The following is a 27,807-nucleotide window of genomic DNA, read 5'->3' as shown; positions in this document are numbered from 1 at the left end:
CTTCTCTTTGCTGAGCCTGTTTTCTCATCTGTCACTCTTGCCCAGCGCCTCCCTCCCAAGCCCCACCCTCCCCGTGCTCTCCCTCCTGCCTCCTTCCAGCAGCTCCTTTCTCGGGGCCTCTCCTGCCAGGCCTTCTGCCACAGTCTGGGATCTGCTGCCCACATGCCCTCTCACTTTTTCTCAATCCTCAGCCCACTTGGCGCCTGTCATCCTTCAGACCTCAGTTCAAGCCGCACTTCCTTACAAAGCTGTAACCGTTATCCTTCTAAGCCTGTGCACTTCACATCACTTCCATTCCCGGAGGCTGACTTGTGTGAGCTGGGGTCTCTTAACAACAGTGTGCTTCCCTCAGAGTTGAGTAGACAAAGCCCAAATGGTGAGCATGCCATGCTTATAGAAGGAAAACCAAGGTGAGCCCCAGGGAGTCCAGCAGAGGAGTGACAGGCTACAACCAGGGAGCAGGCAATGGATCCAGAGCCAGAAGTCAGGCAAAGGTGGGCAGCAAAGAGCAGGCTTCTCCAGGTAAAAGAATCGGGAGGGGGCTGAGAAGTTTGGAGCTCTGTGACTGCACACTGGTCATGTCACAGGTTTCAGGACAGCGGGGACACAAAGAAGACAGACCCCACAGCCCCTGCCAGCAAAGGAGCAGCCACTTTCTGAGTGTACAGACCCACACCCCTTCATAAGGAGGCAGCCTCTGACATGCCCTACAAATGACCCAGTCCAGTTTCAAATGCACCAGAGAGGCGCTCGGCAAAGTCCCTGAGAGGAATACAGCAACATAAGTTGGCTGCATAACCAGCCACTCCCAGCCATCCTGGACTGTGAGCTTGTGTTCCTACAAAGCAGGCCTCCCAAAAGTGGGACAGCCGGATGAATACCTTGGCTAGTATTTCCTCAGCCCACCCTGGTTTCTGATGAGCAGCGAACCACTGATTATTGCCACTGATGGCTGCCATGCCCTATTTGTAGTGGTCTCGAGGGAAGAAGGCCCACGACCTCCTCCGCAAACTCATTTCAGCTCCCAAATTTCAAGTCTGAGACTTCTCTGCCCCTAATCCCACACCCTGCTATCCCCTAGAGTCTCTTTGTGGGCTGGTAAGCCATTTTAGCTTTACACAGTCCTGCTTTTTGTTTTTCTTCAAGATGCCTAGATCTGCCTTGTTTTCCCCAAAAGCTCTGGCTCAAGAGCAAGGCTTTGGCCCCAGGCAACAGCCCGAGACAGACTCCTGGGTGGGGGTCCCAGTCCTGCTTCCTATGAGCTGGGCAGCGTGATGTATGGCTTAACACAGTCTGAGGTTCCCAACCTGTATAAAATAGATGGAAGCAATACCTACCACGTAGCGTCCTCAGGACTAAAGACAGCCAAGTATATCATTCCTGGCACAAGGTGGCTGTGTCAGCCTCTGTGCCCCCACCCCACACACTCTAACAATCTCTTCCATATGGTTCATTCATGCTTCACAATTGCCTGAGGACTTTCAGAAGTCCATTCACAGGGACTCCATTCAGCCCCGCAGTTTGCATGGTGCTTACTTCTGCGTGGTCTCACTGAAATCTTACAGCAACTGTGGTTGGTTATTATAGTCCTCATTTCACCACGTGTCATTTCTTTGTCTTAAATATGTATGTTCTCTGGCATGTTTTGAAGCAAACAAACAACAAATAGATGTAAATCTTATTAACAAATATCCATTGTGACCTACAACACAAAGCAAAGGACCTGTTTGGGAAATGAGAATGAAAGGTTGAGTATGGTTCTGGTCCTGGGGAGCTTAGAGGTGATTGCCAGAGACATCCAGGCACACAGATAAATGCGTGCATCCACCCTGCAGTCACATGTGCTTGCACCCTTCTGTGCCCTGCAGCAAGTTGGCCAGGCCAGGTTGTTGCACAGAAGCAGGTTCTCTGGTGAGGTTCCTGCCCTCTGGTCCTCGGAGCTCCCTGTACGGTCTGTGGGCTTGGCCCTGTAGGTTTACCTGAAAGACAGGCGAAGTTTCCTTGGCCAAGAGCAAGAGGGGGTGAGGAGCAGGGAGGAGGGAGGACCTGATGTAAACTGGGCACCTTCTCTCTTCTCTCGCTACATGGCATGTGCTTTCTAATCATTTCGTTTAACCCTGGAACAACACTGCAAGTACTTCAGAGAATGCCACCCTGTGGCCCCCAGCCCCTCTTCCAGCCTGAAGGACTCAGTCCCCGGCTCTCGGACCTCTCTGGAACTGCGTTTGGCTGAAGAGAGCCGACTCAGTCATGGTCAAACTCCACACACCCTCCGGCCTTCTCAGTCCAGCTCAGCACACCTCTGCAGGGCTCTCCCAGCTTCAGAGCTCTGCAGGCAATATGCCACAGCTCACCTTCTCCCTCTGCCCAGTCCTGCTGCCTTCCCTTCCTCCATCGGCTGTGATCCTGGATGAAAAATCCCCACATGCTTATCTCTGTAGGAAGCAATAGAGGCTCAGAATGGTTAATGAACATTCCCTGAGTCACACAGCTCTTAAGTGACTGGGCTGGCCTCAAAGCCAAGTCAGTGTGACAATAAGACTGTTATTTTAAGTGTGAAAATGAAACCCTCTATCAGTCCTCAAAAGTCCAATTCCCTGAAAGAAACAGGATCTCTACTTCAGGCCATAAAAAGTCCGAATGAGATGGGGCCTAAGGTTCAGAGCAGATTATAACCTTTATTCCCACCCCCAGGTGAGAAGCTGCCCTGGCTACCTATATAGCAAGATGCACGCAACTGACAGTGCAGGAGGACCTGGGGGATGGCTGCCAGGAGAAGCACAGGGACCTGAGGGCTGGCACGCACCCAGCCACTTACTATTTGTGACACTTTGAACTAGAGCATCTAGTTCAACACCCTCATTCTACGAAAGAGGAAACCAGACCCAAAGAGGGAAGTGGCATTTGACATTAACGGAGCTCATTTTTGAGAAACCATGGCTGCAACCCAGTCGCCTTGCCCCTAATCCCCTGCTTGTCCTAGTGTCCCATACTTACTGCTCCAGGATGGAAGTGAACATTAGTTTGGGGTTCCCCTGAGAGCATTGAGAAAAACTGGAGGTGCTTTAATTTCATTCATTCTTCATTCATTCATTCATTCACTCAAAAGTACTTGATCAGTACATGCTACATGCAGTTTACTTGGCTGTCAACCAAAATTATATGAATCCCCATGTGACTGTGAACTGCTCTTTTAGGAAATTAAACAGAAACGTGATCATCAGTAACTTTTGGTAATCGATTGCTAAAAACTATCCCTGGTTTGGTGAGAGGTTACAATAAGAGGAGCAGCAGGTATTTTGTATTAGCCATGCTGCTCCTGTCCACCAACGCAGGTAATGACATTCATAGGTGATTCTGCGCAGTTGCCAGAGGGGACATGTCCTACAAGCAACCCCAAAGTCATTTGCTACTGCTGTAATTAACCATCTAGTCCAGAGATGGTCAGATGTTGCACCCCCCACTATCAGGCATGCTGAGACATAGTCTGAGGCCAATGAAGATCAGGCAAAGGCTGCCTTGGGAACCGGGAGAGAGGGGGTGTTTGGCATCCTGACTTTTCCATCTTGAAGGCTTCATCCCAGCATCCTTCAGGGCTACTGATTGGAACAGTTCTTCAGCTGTTCACTGTCTCCTAAGATTGTTGGGGTCCAGCCTCTTTTTTCCAAGGGTCACTCTCCAGATCTGAGCTGGAGAGATGAGCCATGCAGAATGAATAAAGTACAGAAGCACTTGTGCTCAGGCTGTCTGCTGCTTCTCTCCCTGCTCAGCTGGCCAAGTGAGCAAGCTCTTCCTTCCCAGCAGAGGGCAAGGTCAGGCATGGTGTGGGATGCGCTAGTCCCGTGGACCCATTCCGCAGGGACTTGAGCAGCCTGTCCCCACATCTGGCTAGGAGCTGATCACAGAAGGTGCAGCTCTTTAAGCGTTTGCTGCAAAGACAGCTGCACTCCTCACCTCCTGTCTGCATAATTGACCAGCAGTTGTTCCTACCTTGTGGAACACAGACCAGACAACCCCTGCGAGGTCCTGTGGGGACATTCCACATCTGATTGGCAGACAATTGGCAGGCAAGCAGGCTTCTGCAGTGCTTGACTAAAGGGGCTGAGGACATCCAATAGTTTCTTCCCCACCTCAAATCATCCTCACCATCCACATCCTCCCCTCCCTACCAAACCTTCTGGACCCTCCCAGTGCAACCATGGCCAGCCGAGCTGGACACTGACCCCACTATTCCCCTGAGAGGGTCCAGCTCAGCCCTGATTTCCACTGCTGCAAGGGAATTTGGACTGAATCCAAAAACTACTGAATTCTAGTATAATGCATCTAAGCTGGAAGAAACTTAAATATCTTGAGGACAAGCTCACCCTTCTGCAGAAGAGGAAACACACCCTTGGTATACCCAAAGACACACAGCTGGCTGGCCAAATGACACTCACATTTGATGCTCCCCCAAACCCTACAAGATATTCAGTCCACAGCAGTGTGGAGTTTCAGATCTTCCTAGATAAACCTCACTCCATCATTTTAACTCTCGTTTCTGTATCTGTAGACTAACTTCTCATTTGAATTCTAGATCTGTCCTTTCAGATACCGAAAGACCCCTCAGATGCAATCTGGTAGGCCCTCATTACCTCATCTTCCCTAACCAACACTGCTGTCTGCGAGCTTGCCTGCAGACATGACATTCTGGCTGCAGGAAGGCAAATGGGTACCTGCTCTTCTGGGAAGAAAGAAATCCATCTCAGCCAGGTGGCCACAGGGAAAATGGCTCTGCGGCTGCTTCTCAGGCACAAAGATGGACACAAAGCCACCAGGATGATCAGCTTCCCCTGGTGGCCTCTCAGGAGGTGGTCAGGGAGACTCAGATGCCTGACATCTCCATCCTTATCCAGCCCGCTGTCCACACTCAGGGACTGATGATCCCTTCACTGTACTAATTGAACCCCTGCTGTAGCCTTGCTTACGTGTAAACAGAGCCCCCCAAGGCCCCCAGACCAAACATCTTCTCCAGCCCACCTCAGGCACACACCCTGCTTATGCTCCCACTGGTCAGACCCCTCCACAGTGCTCAGAAAGGACCTGGATGGAGAAGAGCTGAACCGGCACCTCCCAGGCCCCACTGGTGCTGACTGCCCTGCAGCCTGAAGATAGGAAAGCTGTCTGGGCAGCCAGATCCTTAGGACCTCTTCCTAGTCCTTGAGAATTGGGGCCCAGTTTCTACCAGCAGGGTCTCCTTCCTGCCCTCAGCCAGGGTGCCCTGAATGTCTTCTCACCCCCTCTCCCTTGCCATTTTCAGTCTTTCTCCGGCCCCTCCTCCTCTGTGAAGTCTACTCTACCCACTCTTCCTCACTGGGACTAACAGTGGATGTCTTCTCCTAGATGTTACCTGTAAATAAGGGGCTGGAGCTGGGCGACCACCAGATTTCTCCCAGTGCATATGTCCTGTTGTTCCATCACCTTGATTAACTTAATCACTTCTCTGGTTGCCCTTCCTCCTGGCCCAGTGCTGCTGCTTTAAGAGCACTGGCTCGTTCAATTGCATTGACTCCTCTGAGAAATAGGGTGGACCAGGAAGGGTAGGAGTTTAGAGGAACTGGCAGATCATTCAGAAACAGGCAGCGGAGGCCCTTTTCCAGGAAAGCAACCCAAGTGGGTCCAGAGCAGGTGGTGGGAGACCGCAGGTAGGAGCAGGCACCGCTCCAGGGAAAGAGGAGGGACAATTATCACAGCCATGCCTCTTGTTTTGGATTCAGAGCTTGAATAGATCTACAAAGGGGAAAATCGGAGGACAAAGTGGTGTGATTGTCATTGGGCCAGGAGCTTCAAAACCTAGGTTTCCAAGCACCCACATCCACACTGTGAGCCTCAGCTCCCTCAGAGAGACTTGGAACTAGTGTGGGGAGAGCTTGTCAGGAATGCAGCTGCCTCTGGGGCTAAATCAGCCTTTCACCAATCCCAGGGGATGCTGTGCATGCTGAGCAGTGAGAAGAGCCATCCTGGACAACGTCTCTGTGATTCCAAACCAGAAACTGTCAAAATGAGCATCTGGCTCTGATGGTGCTCACACTCTGCTGTGTCACAGACCCCCCAAGAAGCTTTTAAAACCTCAGGTCCCCAAGAGACATTTCCAGGATGACAGATTATTCTGTGTTTTGGTTGGGACAGTGGTTATATATTTTTCCAAACTCATGAACTTAAAATGTACACTTTCAATGGGTGCGTTTTGGTATATTCAAATTATATCTTGGTGAAGTTAATTTAAAAAGAAAATTATCCCTAAACCTAAATCACTTACTTACCAAGAAGCCATAATAAAGAACACTGTGTCTAAGAGTATCAAGACTGTCTGACAACATAGACCATTTCTTTCCCTAGAGAAGGACTGTGCTCAAGCACACATGTGGGATGGCATGTTTTCTAAGGGTAGAAATGATGGTTTCTATACTTGTATGTCAAAATAACCCACCACACACACACACTATCTCAATGCTGCAGCCAATACCAGCTAGGTCACAGCTCCGGGTATTTTTTAAGCTCTCCAGGTCTCCAGGGATACCCACTCGAGAGCCTTTTGCAAGTGTCACCAATCCACTCTTATGGCTTTGTCAGAATTTCCCTGGTGCCCAGTGCTGTGCAGGGGCAGAGGGAGAGATGGAGGTAGTCATCTCTGAAGTAACTTTAAGGGTCCTCCCCTTGATTCCCAGCCAACCTCTGCTTTCATAAACCAATAAGCATGGAATCAGAAAGGCTAAGCACTTTCCCCAAAGACACACAGCTAGCAATGGAGGAGGGAGGCCTTGAACCCATGCCTGCTGGCTCCAGGGAATGCACTTTCCAGAGCCCCACATGCTTTCCTTCAGGCATCAGGCTGAGATCTCAGCTCTCTCACTGATTTGCCAGAACCAATCAATTGCTAAGCTATGCAGTGCTCCGACTCTGAACTCAGGAGAGGAAAAATGAGCTGAGCAGGGGCCGTGCATATCAGTGTGTTGGCAGGGGGTGTCTCTGGGTGCCGTCCACCCAGCGTGCAAGCCCAGGGAAAGGTGGCTGACCAGAGCGTACAGGTGCCTGGTGGCTCCTCAGACAGAGGAGCCCCTGCTCCAGGGCAACAATTCAGCTCCAGGAGGTGAGGGCTGGGCGAGCTCCACAGCCCCTCCTCCTTTGCCAGGGCAACGTAGGACGTCAGACAGCACTGTGGCCGCCTCATTATTGGGCTGCTTGGCCATTGTCCCCCAGACAATGGTTTCCGGCCCTGGCTTTGTGTGGGGCTGCCAGCCGAAGTTATTAACCACAGGAGCTGCCTTTGAGGGACATCCAGGGAGGGGTGAAAGGTCAGCCCGTCGCAAGGGGAGCGGAAGTGGGAGGGAGAGGCAGCACAAAAGAGGAGGATGAGCCCCTTTCCCCTCCCCCTCCTCCTGAAGGAACCCCAAGCAGAGCTGGGCCCAGAGGGAGGCATGGGGTGGGGGGGGGCGTCCAGAGGAAGCTGCTAATGCTGCAGCGGAGACTGGAGCCCAGGACGGCTCTCCATCCTGCCAGGCCGCAGGGCTGTGAGACAGGTGGGGACACGGGCTGCAGGTGGAGAACACTGGATCTGGGGGACCAGAAACAGAAGGTGACAGAGGCTGGTCCTGGAGCTTCTCTACTCACTCCAAAAATAGTGTCTTTGCCTGAGACCTTTGATATCCATGCCACCCACCTGGCGCCTGACCCTCAGGAGACCAAACTAGATGGCCCAGAATGTGCCAGTCCTGGTGGGGAGGTGGCACTGCCCACCTTAGCCTGCAGGTCTGGGCGGTGGTGGTGAGGATGCCCATGACTGAGGGTTGCCTAGGTAGGTGGCTGTGGGAATTAGGCCACAGGTAAAGCTGGAAAGGTTTTATTGGTCATCTGATTGATAACAACCTGCTTTTCACTGACAGGGATGAGGACGCTGTGTATGGCATGAACCTGGGATGGGCACTGACTGTCTAGTCCCTGTCCTTGGAGAAGCAGCCACCAGGGCTCCACTGGAGCCTCCATCCTCACCCCAGGCCCGTGGGTTCCTGCAGTGTCCTAGGTTCCTGAAGGGAACATAAGGCCTGTTAGGATGTCAGGCCCCAGGGAAGACAGCCTTGTCCTGCCTCTCGAACAAGACAGAGGCAGAGAAGGCTGTTCCCAGAGCTGCCACACCTGTGCCAGGCCTGCCTTCTGCTCTGCTGGCCCCACAGAAGATGCCCAGTCCAGACTTTGCCACCCAGAGCATGACTGGAAGGCATGGAGCTCCGGGTCAGGAGGCCCAAGGAGGCCCATGGCCCACCCAAAGTCACAGGGGTCAGGGCCTGCACGCTGGTCTTCGCCACAGCCTCTCCTCCAGCCAAAGCACAGGGATGGGGAGGAAGGCCATCAGAGATAATTCATCATCTACAAATGAATTTTAGAGAAGTTCATACAACTTCGGTAAGTTCAGGTTTTGATAGGAAAATATAGATTATTCCACTCACTTTTATATTTATGGTTATGCATTTTTAAAACCTAAAAGAATGTTTTAGCTCCATGATATGGTTGTTAGAAGAAAAAAACCATCCAGCAGGGAGAGTCACAGGGCATGCCCACAGAGGGTGAGGGTGCAATGCGGAGCTGGATCAGAGCACAGACCAGTGCCAGGTAGGGGGTGGGGTCCTGGGTAAGCCTGCGCCATGGCTCATCTCCGTCCCTGCCTTGTCATCCCACACCCTGTCTCTGCTCTCCTGAATCAGACCCGGCTGCCCAGGCTCCCCCTCCCTGTGCACCCCCACCACATGCCCTCCTGTCCCCAGCTCCAGCTGTCCGCACACCCAGCCTGGCTCTTGACCTTTTGTGAGGTGTCCCCCTGCCCCAGTCTCACTGTCCACCAGGCTGCTGAAGCCCGGCGCCTCACTACCCCACTTCTCCCCAACCCTCACCCTCTGCCAGGAAGCACATCTGAACACCCTCCTGAGCTTTGCTGGCCTGTCTTCTCTCTCTGCCCTGCTCTAGGGGCTCCTGCTGGCCGTGTAACGGCTGCTCGGTGGGCCCCATAACTGACCTCCCAGCACCCAGCACAGTCAACCTGTGGTACCAGTTCTCCCCCTCTGTCTCTGTCTGTGTCTGTCATTACACAGATCTGTACATACACACACTCTCACACACACACTCACACACACATGCTCACTCACTCACACACAGCCCCACCACAACCCCACAAATGTTGCCTATATCTTCACAGTCATTCTGGCCACCCTCCAAAGCCAAGGACATCCCCCCACTCCCACCCTCTGCCCTAAATTCCCTGTCCTAAAGTCCCAAAGCTCCACAAGTCCGACCTGAAGCCTGCAGCTGCCCTAGACTGCAGCAGAGGACAGAGGTTCCTGCTGGCCCTCGGCTTGCTCCATCCTTCTGGCTCCCTGACTCCATGATGTCATGGGGGGAGCTGCCCATGGGGACAAGGCTCGGGCCCGCTACAGCCAGGGTCCATCTCTGCCCCCTTCTCAGTGACATCCAAGGAAACCCAAACTTTCCAGCGTTTGGCAACAGATTGAAATCCAAGCCAACAACAAGAGGAGGAGGTGCGGCGAGTGGAAAGCAAATGAAATGTAAAAAAAAAATTAAGCAATACTTGCATTCTCATTAGTAGGAACATGTGAGATGAAGCACGTTATGTTATTAGCATTCTCTCGATTCAGTAAACACAAGCTGAATAAATTTGTAAATATCAGCATTAAGTGAGGTTTAACAGGGAACTGTTTATCTTCTGCCTCCCAGGCAGCAGGAGAGGCCCCTATGTACCACTCGCCAGCCGTGCAGCCTCCACTGCCTGCCCAGGTGAGCCCAGGGGGGCAGGGGACTCACCTCCCCAAGGCTGCTTGGGAGAGGGTTCTCAGCTCCACAGCCAGCTCCTCCAGGGGTACAGCAAGTGTCTGGGTGACTTGGGGACATGCTTTAGCTTCTCCGAGCTACAGCTCTGTACCTGCAGCATTAAGAAATCAGTGCCTACCTGGTAAGGCTGTTGATGGATCAGTGAATTACTATTCAGCAAGTGGCTGGCATGTGGTAGGTCCACAGCTAAATGGTTTCATGGCTTACTTTATCTCCAGCACAGAGCTGGAAAAAAACAGAGGGTCTGACAGCTGCTGGGCACTGCCATCCCAGGGCAAGGAGGTAGGGAGCCAGCTTGGTCAGGCAGCCACAGGGAGACCATGGCACAGGGAACCCGGCTGTCTATCCTGACTCTGCTGTGACCACAGCCACAAGTGGGGCTTTGGGTAGGTGGCTCCATCTCACTCAGCCCCCCTTTCTTCCTACTGTATCCTGAAAGTCCCTCTGACCCCAGAGCCTAGAAGGCAATTGCCCAGGGAGGCCCTGTGCCATGAAAATGCTGTGTTGGAGAGCAAGGCCACCAAGACCAAGAAGACTTCATGTAATGGGGAGACCTGAATATTGGGGAGACAGAGTCCCTCGGCAATACCTGCAGTCTGCCTCCTGTTTGCCCAGACCCCACCTATGGCCTTGGAACCTGTCTGTGGGTGCTGAGAAGGAACAGCCCAGACTCCAAAGTCCTTCCCAGACCATGCAGCACCCCCTGCAGCTGTCAGCCCCCTGTGCTGAGCCTGGACCTCAGGCCATGTTGGGGTTCCCATCTCTCACACACATGCTCTCGGTCATGAATAAAAGTAATTAAATTAGACATACAATAAAATAAAGCCTGCACTCCTGGTCTCTCTTGCTGTGTATAAACCGCTACATCAAGACATAGCACAGTAGCAGGCCCGTGATAAAGAGGTGTTAAGTACATGACTTACTCCACCGTTCAGCTTTCCACAGAGGCTTCCTTTATTGAAAAGAGGCCAAAGGGGCCCAGGAACGTGCTTGAGAACAGAATATGTGTTTGGGCTACATATGAACTCAGGAGATGCCGTTTATGTTCCCAATACACAACAAACCCTAAACACTCCTTCCCTTTCATCCTCTCTGCTCAGTCCTCTAGACCCCAAGGACCACCCCCAGGACAATGTCCCTAAGTTGTCCCAAGATGCTTTGCTGCTGGGCAGCATTCCATGGTGCTATGGATGTGTGTCACAGGATGAAAATGTGCACCAGGAATGCACCCCTGGCACACTGCAGGCAGGTAGGCTTACAGAAGACCCCTTCTGCTTGCCCCAGAGATGGCCATTGGAGCCTGATGCTATCCTCCCTAAAGTGAAAGCAAAACAAAGCAGATGGCACACTAGGGGACCACACAGCGGGCCTGGGGAGGTCCTTCAATGTCCAGAGTGTCAATGGAATGAAGGGATGGGAGCAGGCCTCTCGCAGTCCACTCCAGCCCTGAATCTTAAACACTGCCATTGTTACATTATCTGGCCTTGCTGGGAATGAAAGTTCTGGGGAGCTGTGTTGCAGAGAAGCAGCATCAGCTCTTACTTACAGATCCTTGAGTGCAAATCTATTGGGTTTTATGGCCGAGATAAGTACCCAGCAAATTTTGTCATTCAACCACTTTATAGGAAGCTAGCTCTGTGTGAGTCTCTCTACCAGAGGCTCTGAAAAAAATGACAAATCAATGTGAAAACCATATATTCCAAAATGAACAGCATATGAGAGAGCAAGCACCCCCAGGCCTCATTGGGTCTGAAAGCAGGCCTAGAGTTATTTACATTCCTAAATTGCCTGCCACATATGCTTTTGCTATTGTTGCTTTGAGAGTCTCAGCCCACAGAATCAGGTGGGGACCGGACTTCCCTGGGCCTCAATAGCCTGCGTCAAAAGCCAGGGTCAGAATAATGGCAGTAAGGCACATCCCACTAGATTGTCTCACCCACTCTTGTGGGAGCCTATCCACATTCAATGTGTCACAGTATTTCTGGAAGTGTCAGAACAATTTCACAAAGACTGACGTGGCTACCTGAAAAATAAAGGATGGCAGGGTGGTGGTGCTATTAGCAGGAATAGGGAGGCCAAGAGGAGAAACAAATTGTTTCTTTGATCAAGGAATGTGTGTGTGCCTGTGTGCACCCATGTGCATGTGTGTCGGTGCGTACACCTGTGCACATTTGTGTGTAAAGACGGTAGGTAGATATAACCTTTGGGGCTCTTCAGGGATTTCCATGTGGCAATGCTTGCCCTGAGCTCAGGAGACAGTTGGGCCCGAGAGAATATATTTGTTATCCACTTAGAAGAGAGCACTGAGGCATGAAGGTTGGGAGCAGGCTGGGGAAGAGAGTGTGTTGAAAGCAGAGAATATGACCAAGGTCCCAACCTTAAAATGCACCTTGGATTCGAGGTGGGCAAGGAGGAAACTCACAGAGCAAGGTATACATGGAACAGCTGGGAGAGAAGGAGCCCAGACATGCATGGTACCTGGTTGCCAGGTGTGCAGGGGGCTTCAGGAAGGGGGAAGGCAGCGTGACACATGCTGCAGGGCAGCCACAAGGTAGGGATGGAGAAAAGCCACTGAATTTGGCATTGGTGCCTTCAAGGGAGCCCTGCGAGTAGCAAGGCATGAAAAGAAACCTTGTTACAGGAAGCCAAGACCTGAATTGGTAGTGAGAACTGTTAGGCAGTGTTACAGGCTGAATTGTTCCCCCCAGGAACATTCATTGAAGTCCTAATGCCTGGTACCTGTGAATGTCCCCTTACATGGAAATAGGGTATTTGGAGGTGTAGTAAGTTCACATGAGATCGTTAGGAAGGGCCTGTAACCCAATAGGGTTGGGTCCTTATAAGAGAGAGGAGATTGTCATGCGAAGACACAGACACACAGAGGGGAGACAGCCATGTGCCGGTAACTGCGGAGACTGCAGTTAGGCTGCCACAAGCCCAGGTGTCCTGGCATGACCAGAAGCTGAAAGAAGGAGAGAAGGTTCCTCTCCAGAGGCTTCAGCAGAAGCATGGTGCTGTCAATACTTTAGTTTCAGACTTCTGGCCTTCAGAACTCTGAGAAAGTAAATTTCTGTTGCCTTAAATCCAAGTTGTGGCTCTTTATTATGGCAACCCTAGGCATTAAATATAACTTTACAAGAAATTTGTTCATGAAAAGATGGAATTAAACATTTTTAGTAAAGGGAATGTTCATTTTTCATGGAAATACTTGAGTATGTTCTTAGACTAAGAGAAAGGAATCTATACAGGGGGAGAACTTGAAAATGCAAAACAATGAAAGAATGTATTATGTTGATTTCATCTCAAGAAAAGGGAACAGTGATTAATGAAGGGGCGAAACATTTCCAAATGAGAACCCAAAATGACAGGATTGGCCTTCAATGGAGAGGGACACTTTGTCTTTGGAGGCCAAGTGTTTTAGCCTTAATCCTATAAGAAGCAGAGCCTGAGACAAGGATTAAAGTGCTGGTACTTTATGTGGAGTAAAGGTGGAAGCCCAGGACAGTGAAAGGGATGGGAAATGGGAATAACACAAGGGAAGATGGGAGGCACTGTGATGAGATGCATTTCTGTGCTAGTGAAAATGTCACAATGAGCCAGGCCACTCATTAGACGTGTTTGCCTGGCATGCTGGGCTGCTCTGTAAGAGCTGCATGGAGAAATTCAGCCTTGAAGTGCCCACTGAAAGGAGAAGGGGAATTTGCCTGACCATCCCCCTCTAGTCTCTCATTTCCCCCAAGTCAAGGTCTACCCAAAATGAGCAATTAGCCCTAACTTTCTAGACTGCCTTGTCTAGCCTCTGTCCCCTAAAATGCCAAATTCTATGGTGTGATCAAGTCTGGAAGTGGAGGAATGACTCACAGTGGAATGGGCACCAAACAAGAGAGAGAAAGGAAGACAGAAGTACCCAAAGTCTACGTCTGATACACCAGGGGTAACGGGACAATGGATGCATGTAGATGGAGAGCCTCCTTAAAAACAGAGAGGAGAAGTTGAGTAAACTGGTGTTGAATGGTTATTGATGTTAAAAGTGAGAGAGCTCAAGTAAACCATGGGAAAGGAAGGGATGGAGGATGCATTTGAGACCCCAAAGCCTTAAGGAGCTAGGAGAAGTCAAAGATAAGTAAAATGAGCTTTGTTATAAATGTTATTATGGAATCTTAGAATTTCAGAGCTGGACATTGGAAATCACTTTGATTCTTTCACATTAAAGACCAGGAGAGGATTAGTGATAAGTAATAACTTTCATAAATGTAAAACGCACGTTAGTAGAGCTCTTTCTCAGTAATCAGTGTTTTGTGATTGTGTGTGTGTTCTATGTTCTTAGGAACAGCCTTACACGTGACGGTTAAGCCCTGTAACTTCTGTTACCCACATGCAGGGAAACCATGTGAGTTATGAAGCTGTGGTCCAGACTCTTGTCCACCTGGTGGCGCCTACCTGAATTACAGGTGGGGTCCAGCCCGTGGGAAGACCGGGCAGAGGACACTGGGAGTCCCAGAAGGACATTTAGGGTGCAGGCCCCCTCACGGATCCGGAGCAGCTTCTCACGGCCTTGCGCCCCCCTTCGCCTTACCCCTCAGGGACTCACTGTGTTTGCTGACTCCTCCACTTCCCCAACCCTGCGTTCCCCTGTGCAGCTCCCTTTCCAGTAAAAGGGAATCAGAATTTGGGGAAAGAAACAAACAAAACTTGTGAACTTTGGCCAGTGCTGGTCCTGGTCCCAGTTCTTTGAAGATTTCCCAGATGGTGAATGGAAAGAGCACCCACACACATGTGCACAGACGTGAAATACCGGCATGAAGCCACCGTCCTTCTCTCTCTTTTTCTTTGACTCTGAAAGGTGAGTCTCTCCAAACTCCATGGCCCCCATTTCCCCTGACTTGTCTCATGCGGCTTCTCCCCCAGGATGACCCCGGGTCTCAGCCAGAATGTCCAGCCAGCACAGAATAAAGCACCCACTTTATTCAAGGTGTATCCCCCTGGGAGTCTGATCACAGTTACATCTAAAATGCCAAGAATGAATTGATGTGTTAATTCACCAAATCACCACATCAGTGTTTGAGGCAGGATTAAAGTTCAAATCAGGACAAAAAAGACAGAAGAAAAATCTTTAGATTCTGCTCTAGAGGGAAAAAAAAATCTCTGAACAGTTTGCTGACAAAACACTTTTAAGGCCAGAGTAGAATTTCTCAGAGCAGATAGGAGAATGAGTCTAATGTTAATTATCCATTGCTGTGTAATAAATTATCACAAATTTAGCAGCTTAGAATAACAAACACTATCTCACCCAGTTGCTGAGGGTCAGGAATCCAGAAACTCTATAGTTGGGTGGCTCCAGCTCAGGGTTTCTCATGAGGTTACATCCAAGCTGCCCTCCGAGGCTGCAGTCATCGGAGGCCTGACTGGCACTGGAGGACCCACAAGTGAGATGTCCCCCTCACACAGCTATTGAGGGGAAGCCTCGGCTCCCCACTGACTGTCAGCAGGAGGCCTCAGTGGCTTGCCACATGGGCTTCTCCATGGCAGTGTTTGACTGTCCTCATGACATGGCAGGTGGCTTCTCCCAGAACAAGTGGTCCGACAGAGAGCAGGACAGAAGCATTGTCTTGAAGTCCAGCCCTGAAAGTGACATATCCATCTGCTGTGCTCCACTGGTCATAAAAACCAACCCTGATGTAGTGTGGGAGGGGACTACCCTAGGTCATGAGCAACATCAGGTAGAGACCATTTGGGACCATTTCTGAGGCTATGTCATTTTAGGTGCCAAACTCAGTGGAACTTGTCACTCTAATATGTAGACTAAAACTAAAACAAGAATTGCTAATGAATAGTGTTGGTCAGAGGCTCATCAGAATTACCTGGAGGACTTATTAAAACACAGATTGCCAGAAACCACCCACCCGCACCCCCCCCCAGGGTTTCTGATTCAGCAGGTCTTGAGTGGAGCCCCAAAATCCTCATTTCAAAGAAGTTTCCACATTATGCTAATGCTGTTGGTCTAAAAACCAACACTCTTGGTATAGAAAAATTCAAGACCACCTGCCCCAAATCTGTCACTTTGATTTAACCAAAATTGACCTGTCCAGAGCCTCCACACATTGCTCACCATGCACACCGAGTGTGTCTCTTTACATGGCCACTTTAAAGTTACCTAAAGACAATTTCCGTTTCCCCCCAAGTCTTCCCTTCTTAGGCAAAATAGCCTCTAACCTTTTAAGTCATCCTCATTGGAAATGGCTCAGAGTGCCTTTATGGCCACTGACCCCCTCCGTTTCTGCTTCTTAGTCTTCTACTTTTTAGGTCGTGCTTAGAGTTAACCTCATAACCTAGGTGTGGTATGACTCAAAAGGAACTCAGAGGGATTATCACCACCTGTATCTTGGGTGTGCCATCACTATTAAAACCACCTAAGTTTATAACAACTTTTCAGTTAGCCCCAGCCCAATGGCAAAATAAATGATGGCAAATGGGTATTCAGAAAAATCCCAGTCCTCCTAAGGAGTCCTTGATGTGTATTTTGGAGGTATCTAAGCAACCCAAATGTTCTTGACTCCCTTTCTGTGAGAACTGTCATCTCCATTTACAAAGATGAACGCCAACAGCCCCAATGAGAGCGGACTGGACCAGAATGTCATGTAATACAGACTGAGGAGAGGGTTCTCTCTGATGAAGGAAGTGTGGTCACTGTCTTCAAAAGGCTGTGATGGGTAATCTCAGGACTGTGTAGGCAGCTGCATTGTGCCCTCCCCCAACCTGGCCCATGGTGAAAAAGAGAACTTCCCTGCAGAAATACAGAAAGAGAATTCAATGCTAAGATAGAAAAAGAAATGCAATGGAAGGAAGCACCAGTGGCCTTCTGGGCCCTGGCTCTGGTCACTTCTAAGGCTGAGCTGCATTCTTGAACTTGGTTTCCATGACCCATAACTACATCTCTCTAACCCCTCCCCTATATTTTTGCCTAACTGGTCCAAATTGGCCGCCTTTACTTGCAACCAGAGTTTCAGTGAATATATCATCCAGGCAGACCTTTGGCACTGCTGGTGCTATTTATGTCTGCACTGGGTGGAGACAAGCCTCCCTCCTGCAGGGCAAACATTCCTTGGACCTCTAGACCTGCCCCAGCCTTGCCTTTCACCTCATCAGTGAGGAACTACCTACATTCTACCAAGCCAGAATTGTCACCCACTCCCAGTAGAAACCACTCCCCAACCAAGTCCAGCTAGATACTCGCCATTGAAATCAATTGAATTTTAAAAACCTTTTAGGAAATGTCTCTCTTTTTGTTAGGCCAAGAAAGCACAAGGAGGAAGGGAGGGCTGTGGTTCACATTGACATGTATGCTCTCTACCCCACTTCCTCTCTCACAAAGATCCAGTCCTAAAATAGAGTTCACCTACACAAGGTCCACCTTCCAGGCTCCTCTATGGTTCCCATACCTTCTCCCTCAATGATTTCTTCATCACACACTCATTCAATATTTATTGAGAACCTACATATGCTGCAAGCTGTGCAAGACAGTGAGGACACTGAGGCAAGAGGCAGTCCCAGGCTCCAGCCTCAGGGAGCTTGCATGGCTGCCTTCCTTCCAGCCTTCAGCACCTACCCTCTAGGGCTCACTGCTCAGACCCTGTCTTCTTCTCCTTCTTATCTCCAGTCCCCCTGTACCTCTTTCAAACTGTACCTGCCCTCAAGATCTATCCCCTGAGGGTCATGGTCTCTGCTTCCTGGGCGACAGCAAGCTAATCTATTGTCCCAGTATTTGCTAATGTCTGTTGGACTTTTGGATTGATACTGTCACACTTTTCTCAACAAAAATGTTTGTGCTTTAATACATCTTTAGAATAGCATCTTAATTAGAGGAGAGGCCCATCGGGGCTCATTTCAAGGAAGGTATTCTTTTAAGTGTCCTGGTAGGAAAGGTCCACGTTTCAAGGCAAAGTCTGGAGATTCAAGGTCTTGGCCAGGCTCCACTCACCTTCTAGATGGTCCTCCCCAACTCCCCCAGCCTCTGGAATCAGCCAAATCCTGGCCCCAACCTTCAGTGGCCAGGTGACCTTGGATACGCTCTTTAGCCCCTCTGAGCCTCGCTTTGCTCATCTGTGAGACAGATTAACATTAATAACATTAACTGCTCATGGGGATGGGATGAGTTAATGCTATTGAACAGTGCTCTGGGGGTGTTGGTTCTGCCATTGTTCATGCAGTTTCCCCACACCCCCAATTCAGCAGAGCGCTCATGGCAAAGGAGATGCAGCAGGGAGAGCTTGCCCCACTCTGGGGTGCATGGCTGAGAAAAACACTAATGAAAGACTTCCATCTTCCATGCTTCACCAGCTGGCAGGGAAAGGGAGCTACAGAAAACGCGCTGAAAACAAACCTTTAAAATAAGTCCTGAGCTCAACCTGCCCTCACCTGGACCTGCAGCAGTGTTCAGTGACCATCTGCCAGTTTGGGCTGGCTCCAGAAGCAAAGGAGTCCTGAGCGCTTCCAGTTCCAGAGGCTTCACATAATAAAGGGAGTGGAAGTGTTGCACACTTTCTTCCGAAATACCTCAGGAGGGGCTGATGGCATGACAGCCTGGTGTCTACATGCAGGAAGACTCAGGATTATGGGGAAACAAGCCAATGAATTAGGGGTTCTGAATCCTTTCGGCATTTTTGTCCATGTCTCTTTCCTCCTCCATCTTTACCATGGGAGGCTGAGTCTAATTCTGAGTCCATTCATTCATTCATTATTGGTTGTCTAGTCTGTATCAGACATTCTGCATGGGCAAAATCACAGTAACTCCCAACACGCATGGTGCCTGTCTCCTAGTCCAAGGAAATGAAAAGGATCTGTAGCAAAGGAAGAGCTGAACTAGCTCGGAGAACTGTGGGAAAGGGGAAGGTCTTCAGAATCCATCTAGAAAAAGTTACAAAAACATAAGCAGAGGTAAAGAAGGTCTCTGTCCATCCCCTATTTCTTCTCTGTAAGAACTGGGCCTGCCACATAAGGAGGGTGAGTCTGCTCATCTCCCCCACCTTGAGACACTGGATTCACTGGAGGTGGGGGGTATTAGCTGGTGATGGAGGGGACTCCAGCAGGTGGGCTTCTGAGCAGGCTTGGGGAGGCCACAGAGAAAACTCCAGGTCTGCAGGAAAGCACAGCCACGAGATGAAGGCAACTACAGGCCAGAAGCAAAGACCTCAGTCTAGTGTGTCCTGGTCTGTGTTACCTTCTCCACTAGCACATTAGCATGCAGACGGGAAGGAGTCCAGCCTCCCCACATTCCCCTTCCTCCTGAGTGGGAAAGGTGGGCTTGGGAGCCCAGCTGGCCTGGGCTTAAACCATCTTACATGATCATGGAGAATGTGCCTGATTTCCCAAGCATCTTCCTTTCCTTATTTGAATACTAATGAGTAAGGATCTAGCACTGACTGACAGGCAGTTCAAGTCCTGCTTTCCTCTGAACTCAAGCCCCTTCAGCGGATGCCTTCCTGCGTGTTTAAGGACCTTCTCCCTGATATCTCAGTTCTTTGCGATCTCCAGCACAGATCTCCCCAAATCAGCTCTTACTTCCTTCAGGGCAGGAATTGTGGTTTGTCCTGAAATACCACAAGACTCAGTCCAGTGTCAGGCAGACCTTTGTGATTGGAAAACGTGCCCCTCCCTGCTGGATTCAGATGCCTACGGAAGACCCACCCTGGGGAGGGGCAGGTGCCTGTGACTGGTTAGATACTTTCAATTCAAGGAAGGCACCTGGGGACCTGGCGGGTGGGAGCAGGGAACCAGAGCCAGTTGGCCAACTGCAAGGCTCACTCTGTCCTCAAGGGTTCTTCTTGGTACCCAAGGAGGGGGTCTCCTGAACCGCATCTTAGGGGCAGGACCTGTGCACCTGTGGAAGGAGGGGGGCTTTCTGCCCTTTGGGGTAGCTGTGACATTGCACCCTGGGACCCAGCTCTCAGACCCCAGGATCCAATCTGGAGGAAATAATTGTTGCCAGGAGACCAGGCGAGTGAGAAACAGAGTCAGGCTCCACGGCTGTTAGTGTCTGAACCTTGCTGCTGCCTGGCAGGAAATGCCAAGGATAAACCTCGGGGGGCCTTTCAGAGCCCACACTCTTTCACCATCATCATCATAGTCATCTCTAAAATTTACTGAAGGTTTAGCAAGCCCTGTGCCATGTGCTTTACCCATGTCATCTCATTTAATCTTCAACAACTCTGAAAATGTAGGTATTCTAATCATCCCCATTTTCCTGAGGAGGCAACGGAGGCCCCAAGGGGGCTAAGTCACTGTGAAGGCCCAGAGCAGAGCCTCCAAGACGATCCAACTCCAGACCCAAGGTCACAGGGCCCTTGCCTTTAGGAATGAGGGAGGAGGGAAGATGGAAACAGCCTACACACAGCACTGGGCAGCACCTAACACATGCTGGTGCTCACAAAGTAGGTGCTCAGTAAGTGCAATGCACCTCTTCCCTTGCCCAGACCTCCCTTCACATGGGGTGTGTGTGCATGTGTGTGTGTGTGTGTGTGTGTGTGTGTGTGTGTGTGAAGGGTGTTTCCCTGGAGGATGACTCTGGAGAGACAAAATACAAGGCACAGAAATCATCCCCAGGCCCCAAGAGCCAAGGGCACAGACAAGGGCTCTCAGGTGCCTGGATCCTGGCATGTAGGCCAATGTCTTTCCTGCAAGGGAGATGGAAAAGGCTGAGTGTGCTTTACTGTCTCTCCCCCTCCCCTTGTGGGAAGGTTAGCTGAGAATGCCACAAAGCAGAGCTGGAATTTCTGAACCCTTAGGGAGTACAGGGATGCAAGGTGGTCCTGGGGGACCTCAAGCTCCTTGACTCAGATTTGCCTATTATACTTCTCGGCCTCTTGGCGAAGATCAAGTGCAGATTCACTTTTTTTGTACTTGCACATAAGTCACTCAAGAACCTTGCAGTGTACCAAGCTAATTCCTTACTCACCTGCCTGTTAGAATCGAGCTGTGGCCACTAGGCTGAATGCTACCCCATCATGCCCTCTCCCCTAGTCACCTATAATGAGAAGATAAACAACCCATGCAGGCTGGGGCCCCCTTACTGAAGGTCACTGAATGACCTGTGGAGGGCAACCCTCCAGTAAACTTTGCCTCAGTGTCTGCAGGGTGCAAAGCGCTGTCCAACTCCTCATCCCTAGAAAAGTAGCAACGAGCACATTCCTGGTTCACAAGCCAGTATTTGACACTCCTTGTTTAATTAAGGCCATCTATAGTCATGAATGATAGGCATCATCACCCATTTCATAGGCAAGGACACTGAGGCTCAGTGAGGTTTGGTGGCTTGCCCAAGTCCACTCAGCTCAAAAGTGGGAAGCTGAGAGCTTGATCTGATTCTCTAGAAACTCACCCCACTATCTCCCTCTGAATTTGGCAGGATTCACTGAGTGTTCAGGAGCCCCAACTCCTTGTCTAGGGGACTGCTGGTTCTGTGAAGGAAGACTTCCCTCCAAGAGTGGCTGTGTGGGAATTTCTGGGCCTGGTCATGACAGGAGGAAAACCGTTGGATTCCTAAATATCAAAGTTAGTGATCAGCAGTCTTCACCACCCAAAGCAAATGCTAGAGGACAGTGGTTCATGCCAAAGCATTACGAAAGTAATGGTGTTGTCAGTGTCTGCCACTCCCCATGGGGCCTGCCATCGGGATGGGCTTATGGCTGCCTTCTCTCTTCCTGGATCCCAGAGCAGCCAGAGTAAAGGGGTTTCACAGAAGAGACTCCTCAGTCCCCAAGAGACAGTCCCCTCCCCACTTTGGGGCCCCTGAAAATCAGAACCCCACAAAGGTCTGGCAGTGATGGGATGGAGTGTGGCTTGGCAAGGGGGCCTGCATGTTTAGCACAACGACCTGATTGTGTGGCTTGTCCCAAGTCAGCAGCACTCCAATGGTCACATGTTCCCCCGGCAGCAGATGCTGTGACCTTTGCCCAGAGATTTGGAGCCCTAGGCGGCAGGACTGAGTGCTGTAGAGGAGGAGGACTGTCTCCCACTGCTGCTGAGATCTAGGGGACACACTCCCCCTGCACCACTCTCTGACCCTGGCCAGGGCCTGAACCCAACTTCCACTCAGATTCTACTTGGGATCCTCAGAGTCCTAGAACAAAGAAGAGAGAGGCAGGCAGCTGTCCCTGAAAAAATTCAGGGCTACAGAGTTTCTGCTTCTACCACCAGCTGCCAAGAACCAATGAGGGGTGTGGATAGCCAAGACTTAGGTCCAAGGTCTGTCTTGTTAACTGCCGTATGCCCAGTACCTAGCAGCTCCCCATCACGATGAGGTCAGTGAGCTACCCTTACTGCCACGTTTATCAAACACGCCCGTCAGCACAACAGTGTGCTGAGCTCCCCGTCCGTACCAGGCAATGCTCTAGGCACCAAGGACACAGAAGGGGCAAAGCTGATGGGAACTTCCTGCTGTCATGACACTTACCCATTCCTGGGAGGGGACACGTGATGAAAAAGGAAATGAGTGGCTTATATAATATGTCCGTAGTGGAGAGAAATAAAGCAGAGTAATAGGGATGAAGAATCGGGGAGATACACCTGAAACTAATATAATATTGTATAGCAATATATCTCAATAAAAAGGAGAGTAGGGAGAGGGGGTTACAGTAGGGGAGAGCAAACCTGAGTATCTGAGGAAAGCAGAGGCCAGTGTGGCTGGAGCAGGATAAAAGGGGGGTGACAGAAGAGGAGATACCTGAAGGAAGTGACAGGGTGGCATGTGCTCATAGATAGAGCAGGACTTGGGAGGCTGTTGTAAGAAGTTTGTTATTTTTCTCTGAGTGAGCAAGGGAGCCACTGAATATGAATCAGAATATATTAGAATCTCATGCCTGCATATATGTATATGATTATATGGTGATATATGTAATATAATACATATTATAGGTAGTATACATTACTGTATAATGGATGCACAATAGTAATATATACGTGTACCGACAGATGTATTAAATGAGATCATGAATATGATAGCATTTGTTCACTGTAAAGTGTATTATCAGTCTACAGTATTATTACAACATAAGGGTTTACAAAATGTTTTTATGTACACTGGAGCCCAAAAGCCGACCACATGAGATCTAAAAACAAAATATCCCAAAGCACTTTGCATTGAAAAGGAGAAAACATGGGTCTAGAAATACTGTTTTTTGCTCAGGGCACAATGCCAGGAAATACTCCTCTGCACGATTACTTGAGAACCAGCACACTTTCCACCTCCCACATGCTCCTTCTTCATAGAGAAGGGGACCCGCAGCCCAGGTAAGCTGAATGGCCTCCCCAAGTTCCCACAGCCAAGGTCCCAAGCCCGGGGCCCTCACCTCCCGACTCCCAATGAGTGCTCATTTTTTATGGGCCGACATATAGATAGATACCCCTTGCCCACCCCTCCTGCGTCCATTTTAGTATTTCTCTGTTGCTCAGTGACAATGGTGCTGTCAGTGTCCCGATTAGGGTGGGGTTTGAGACTCAAAACCCTGGGCACGCACTTCTCTGTTCCATCAGCCCGTCTGTGACAGTCCGGGTAGTGAACCAGCATCCCCATCCTCTCATTTCTGATCTGACTGTCATCATACAGAAATGTCCTCTGGGCCATTGGGAGGTTTCTAGGTGAGAAGAGCCCAACCTGCCCATAGGGGTTAACACATGTTGGGTACCCAAGCTCTAAGCTCTCCAGAGGACATAAAAGACAGCCAGAACCAGCACTTATATTCAGCCTGGTTCCCACCAGGCTGCAGCCTCTCAGCATCAGACCAAGCAGAAAATTGAGAATCAACAGCTGACTATGACAATATTCCCACCATCCCACTCCTAAAATTACCCCTCTCCACCCCAATGTTCCATCACCCCTCAGGGAATTATGGTAACAGCCTTCCCCTGCCAGCAACCTGGCCTCCTCCACCTACTCTCCACATTGCAGCCAGGAAGAACCTGCTGAAACATTACCCTGGCCATTCCTTTTCCCCTGCTAAAATCCCTTTAGACATCCCCCTTTTCTTTTTAGAATAGATTGTAGATTCTTTAACATGCTTAGAAGGACTTTAGTGATCTGACCCTGCACACTTTCCTGGGCCCGTCTCTCAGCCCCCACCATGCCCCATGTGCACATACTGTGCGCACACACGCACATACACTATAAATGTACTTTATTTCCCACTCTGTGAATTCAGTTCCCTCAATGTGCCTGGTGCCCCCTGGCCTCTGAACTTTTGCAAGTGGTATTTTGTCTGCCCATACCAGAATATTCTCCCTTTGCTTCCTCCCATTCTTCTGTTTGCCTGGCTGGTTCCTCCTCTTTCTTCTGACCTCTGATTAGGGGTCCCTTCTGAGCACCCAGGTCTCCAAGGTGCCCTTGCTGTGTTCCCCGTGCCCCCTGCTCTCCACCCCCAACACTTCCCTGCAAGAACCCATTTGTTCCATGGGGACATGATCTGTGATTTGGTCATCATTGTGCTCCCAGGTCCTAGCAGAGTGCTGAGCCCTTGGTAGATGCCCGATAAATATTCATACAATTAAACACATGCAAAGGGAAGGAGGGCGGGAGGGAGAGACAGAGAAAGGATTCTCTGGTGAGGTGATCCCACCATTATATTCACCATCATAATTGTTTCAAATTCATCATCCCTCACACTTCTCCAGTTCTTAAGAGCTTACAAGTCACTTTCAAACCACTCTACTGATAGGATGTGAATATTATGTGCATTGTTTATTGTTTTTGTTTTTTAAATATGAGGGATCTGAGAATCCCCCAGATTATACCACACAGGGCAGGGCTGTCACAAACCCAGGTCTCTCTGACTTTGAGTTCACAACTCCCCAGGCACTGGAATGGGGAGACTGAGTCTCAAGCATGAGGGGCCAGCTCTCTCTTGAATCCTGAAGGAGTGACAATAGGACAACTCAGTCACCCAGTGTGACCAGGGAAGGTGGCCTGGATCCCAGAAGGTGGAGGTGAAAAAGCCTTTGTTATTTCCTGGTTGGCGTGGGAAGAGAAGAATGCTCTCGGAATGAAAGCATTCCCCAATCAGGATGCCCGCCCTGAGCTTCTGTACATGCTGCCTGGAGGATGATGTGACCTGGCTTAGGAAACCCCAGATAACCTGCTTCGTTCTCTGCCTGACCTGCTCACCTCCAATATTTAAAAGAATATTTAAAAGCAGTAGAAAGAGAAACCACACTAGGCTTGTGGGAAGCCAGTTAGTTAGTCCAAGCCTATTTTAACCCTGTGCTCCCCAAATTCCATTTCTCATTTCAAATTTCCCCAAGAAAATATTCACACATGTGTTCAAGACATTGTTAAGTGAATTAAAGCAACTTGCAGAGCAGGACTTACATACAGTGTGCTCCTGTGTATGCTAAACACTCTCCCAGAAGACAGGTCATAGTTTCTGCAGTAACAGACATAAGGTATGAATAGAAAAGGTCTGGAAAGACACACATCAACAGATAACAGGGTTCCCTCAGGCTAAGGGCTGGAGTCAGAAAGACATTTATCATCACTGCTTGAATTATTTATAGTATATGTATATGCTACACATAAATAAAGAAATAGAAACAAAGAAAACTAGAGAGGGTGCTGGCTTCTCAACTAATCAGAAAGTGGCAGAGTCAGGTCAGACGTCTCCACCACAGAGCCACGGCTCTGAGAGTCACAGCTCTGGAAGCCATGTGCCTGCCCACCCAGCCATGGAAGCTTAGGTTCTGGACTGCACCCTCTGGAGCCACGGCTACACTCTGGGAGGAAGGTTCTCAGGCCAAACAGCTTGGCAGTCTGTCTCTCCAGGCAATGGAGCAGGTTGTGGTCCCCGAGTGCGGGCTTGGGCACTCTGAAGGAGAGGCTTGGGCAGGTGAGTGCCCACCACAGGTGAGTGCCCACCCAGAGATGGCAATGGAAGGGGACCAAGTGGCTCGCACAGGCCTGGGGACCTTGTGCTCCGGGTGTCCCAGGACACTGAAAGTTCAGTCTTCCTCCCACGTCCCTCCACCCCACTGCCACCTTTGGAGCCTCTCAGCGTCTCCTGGTGTCCTGAGCATGGTGACACTGACACCACCCCAAGGTCCATGAGCAACACTTTCATCTTTGACTATGGGCTAGTTTTACTGTCAGTCATTAACATTCACTGAGCGCTCACTGTGCTCCAAGCACTTTGTCTGACTTAATCATCAGTAGAATACAAGAGGAGCACCATTACTAGTCTCACTTCGTCGACTCGGAAACTTTGGCTCAGAGAAGTTGGGTGATTGGCACAAACTCACACAGCCAGCATTCCAGCTTCTGAGCCAGGATTCCAGCTTCAGCTGCCAGATTCCCAGCCCCACAGTCATGACTTCTGCACTGCGTCTACATTATGGAGTTGGGAAAAGATCCTTCTCCAGGACTCCGGGCTCTCTCCACAGGAATGAGCCCAAGGGAAGTGACTACTCTTAGAAAAAAAGCCTGGGGGCAGACAGGATCAAAGTCTGCAGGGAGACAGGGAATGTGGATGAGGCAAGGGAAATCAGCACGGCACACTCCAAGGGTTCAAAGGATAGGAGCTGAGGACAAGTAAAATGAAGTGTTACCTTATGCAAAGTTGATATGCCAAAAAATGGAGAGAATTTTAAAGTGAAGTTTAGAAAAATGTATAGGTTTGAGGTCTAAGGAGCTAATGTGAAAGGTGGTGACTGTAGCTGGTGACACGGTATTACATAATTGGAATTCACTAAGGGAGTACAGCTTAAATGCCTCACCAAAAAGAACACAGACACATGGAGGGATGGACATGTTCATTAACTAGAGGGAATCCTGTCACAAAGTTCACATATATCAAACCACCAAGGTGTACACCTTACAGTTCTGTCAATTATGCATCAATAAAGATGGAAAAAAGCACACGTGGATGATTTACTCACTCTTGCAGGAAAGTGCTCCATGTCTGCACTTTGCCAAATGCATGGGAATTCAGCTAGGGAAGAGGGGAGACTCGCTGTTGACCCCAACCTTTGGTTTTCTTTCCCTTCCTGGCCTCTCTGAGGGCCCAGGATGCCTAAGTCTCATTACTGGGGGTTAAGCTTCCACCCAATAGGCCACTGGTGGCCCCTGAAACTGACAAACAAGACTCTTTTAGTTCCTTTTCTAGTTTGTTTCCAAGCTTTCTTGGAGTTATTGTGGAGGTCCATGGCCTGGAAACACCCCCTGGGGTGGAGGAGAGAGTGTGGGCTCAGGATTTATATGCACTGAAGCTCAGATTCTGGATTTACTACTCAGCAACAGGGTGATTCATAGCTAGTTACTATTTGCTTAGTAAGTAACAATACTGGTAGAGTTATTAGAAAGAAATGCCATGCTTAGCGTTTCTTTGCCAAGATGATGGTATGTCCATCCTCACATAGGGGCCACATAACAGCAAGGATGGCCACATTGCTCGGGTGCTAGAGCATGGAGGCAGAAAAGGGGCTCCAAAGCCCTAAACTCTCAGGGCTGCTCCTCCAAATGCAGGAAAGGCAGGGGCTATGGGTCCTCAGCAGGATGCAAGGGGTCTGACTGGGAGGAGAGTCTCAGGGTGAGCCAAGGCAAAGCACCCCAAATTGCTCTGTCAGAATGTGGGAAGCCTTCCAGGGTGCAGGCAGTGCAAGTTGGGGACAAAAGGCAGGTCAGATCTCCTGGATCTTCTCATCCCTCAGCCTCTCCCCCACCTACCTCCCCAGCCACCAGAGTCTCTGGTCCTTCCATCAGGGTCCTGGGCACTGCCACTGATTGGGGGTCCACAATTTACTGTGCTTGTGTGAAGGCAGAATCTCCGGCTTCCCAAGGCCGCTGAGAACAAAGCCAGCCCCGAGTCTGATGAAGAGCCCTGAGCCAGGGTGTTTTCTTTGGCACATCCCCAAGAACACTGTGGGGAAAGCAGCCCACTCCAGCAGCCTGGCTCCCGCTGC

General features: G+C 50.0%; 1 long non-coding RNA gene across 1 annotated transcript; it reads right to left on the bottom strand.

Annotated features, from left to right (window-relative positions):
- Positions 1–284: 284 nt before the first annotated feature.
- Positions 285–27,694, bottom strand: LOC130678871 (uncharacterized). Its single transcript, XR_008995764.1, has 3 exons — positions 27,572–27,694; positions 26,785–26,837; positions 285–1,979 (listed from the first exon to the last, which is right to left on the bottom strand). It is a non-coding gene; the product is annotated as an uncharacterized LOC130678871 (long non-coding RNA).
- Positions 27,695–27,807: the final 113 nt, after the last annotated feature.

Source organism: Manis pentadactyla, chromosome 2 (genome assembly GCF_030020395.1).
Source record: "Manis pentadactyla isolate mManPen7 chromosome 2, mManPen7.hap1, whole genome shotgun sequence".
Taxonomy (NCBI): domain Eukaryota; kingdom Metazoa; phylum Chordata; class Mammalia; order Pholidota; family Manidae; genus Manis; species Manis pentadactyla.
This window is presented reverse-complemented; position numbering and strand designations above follow the sequence as displayed.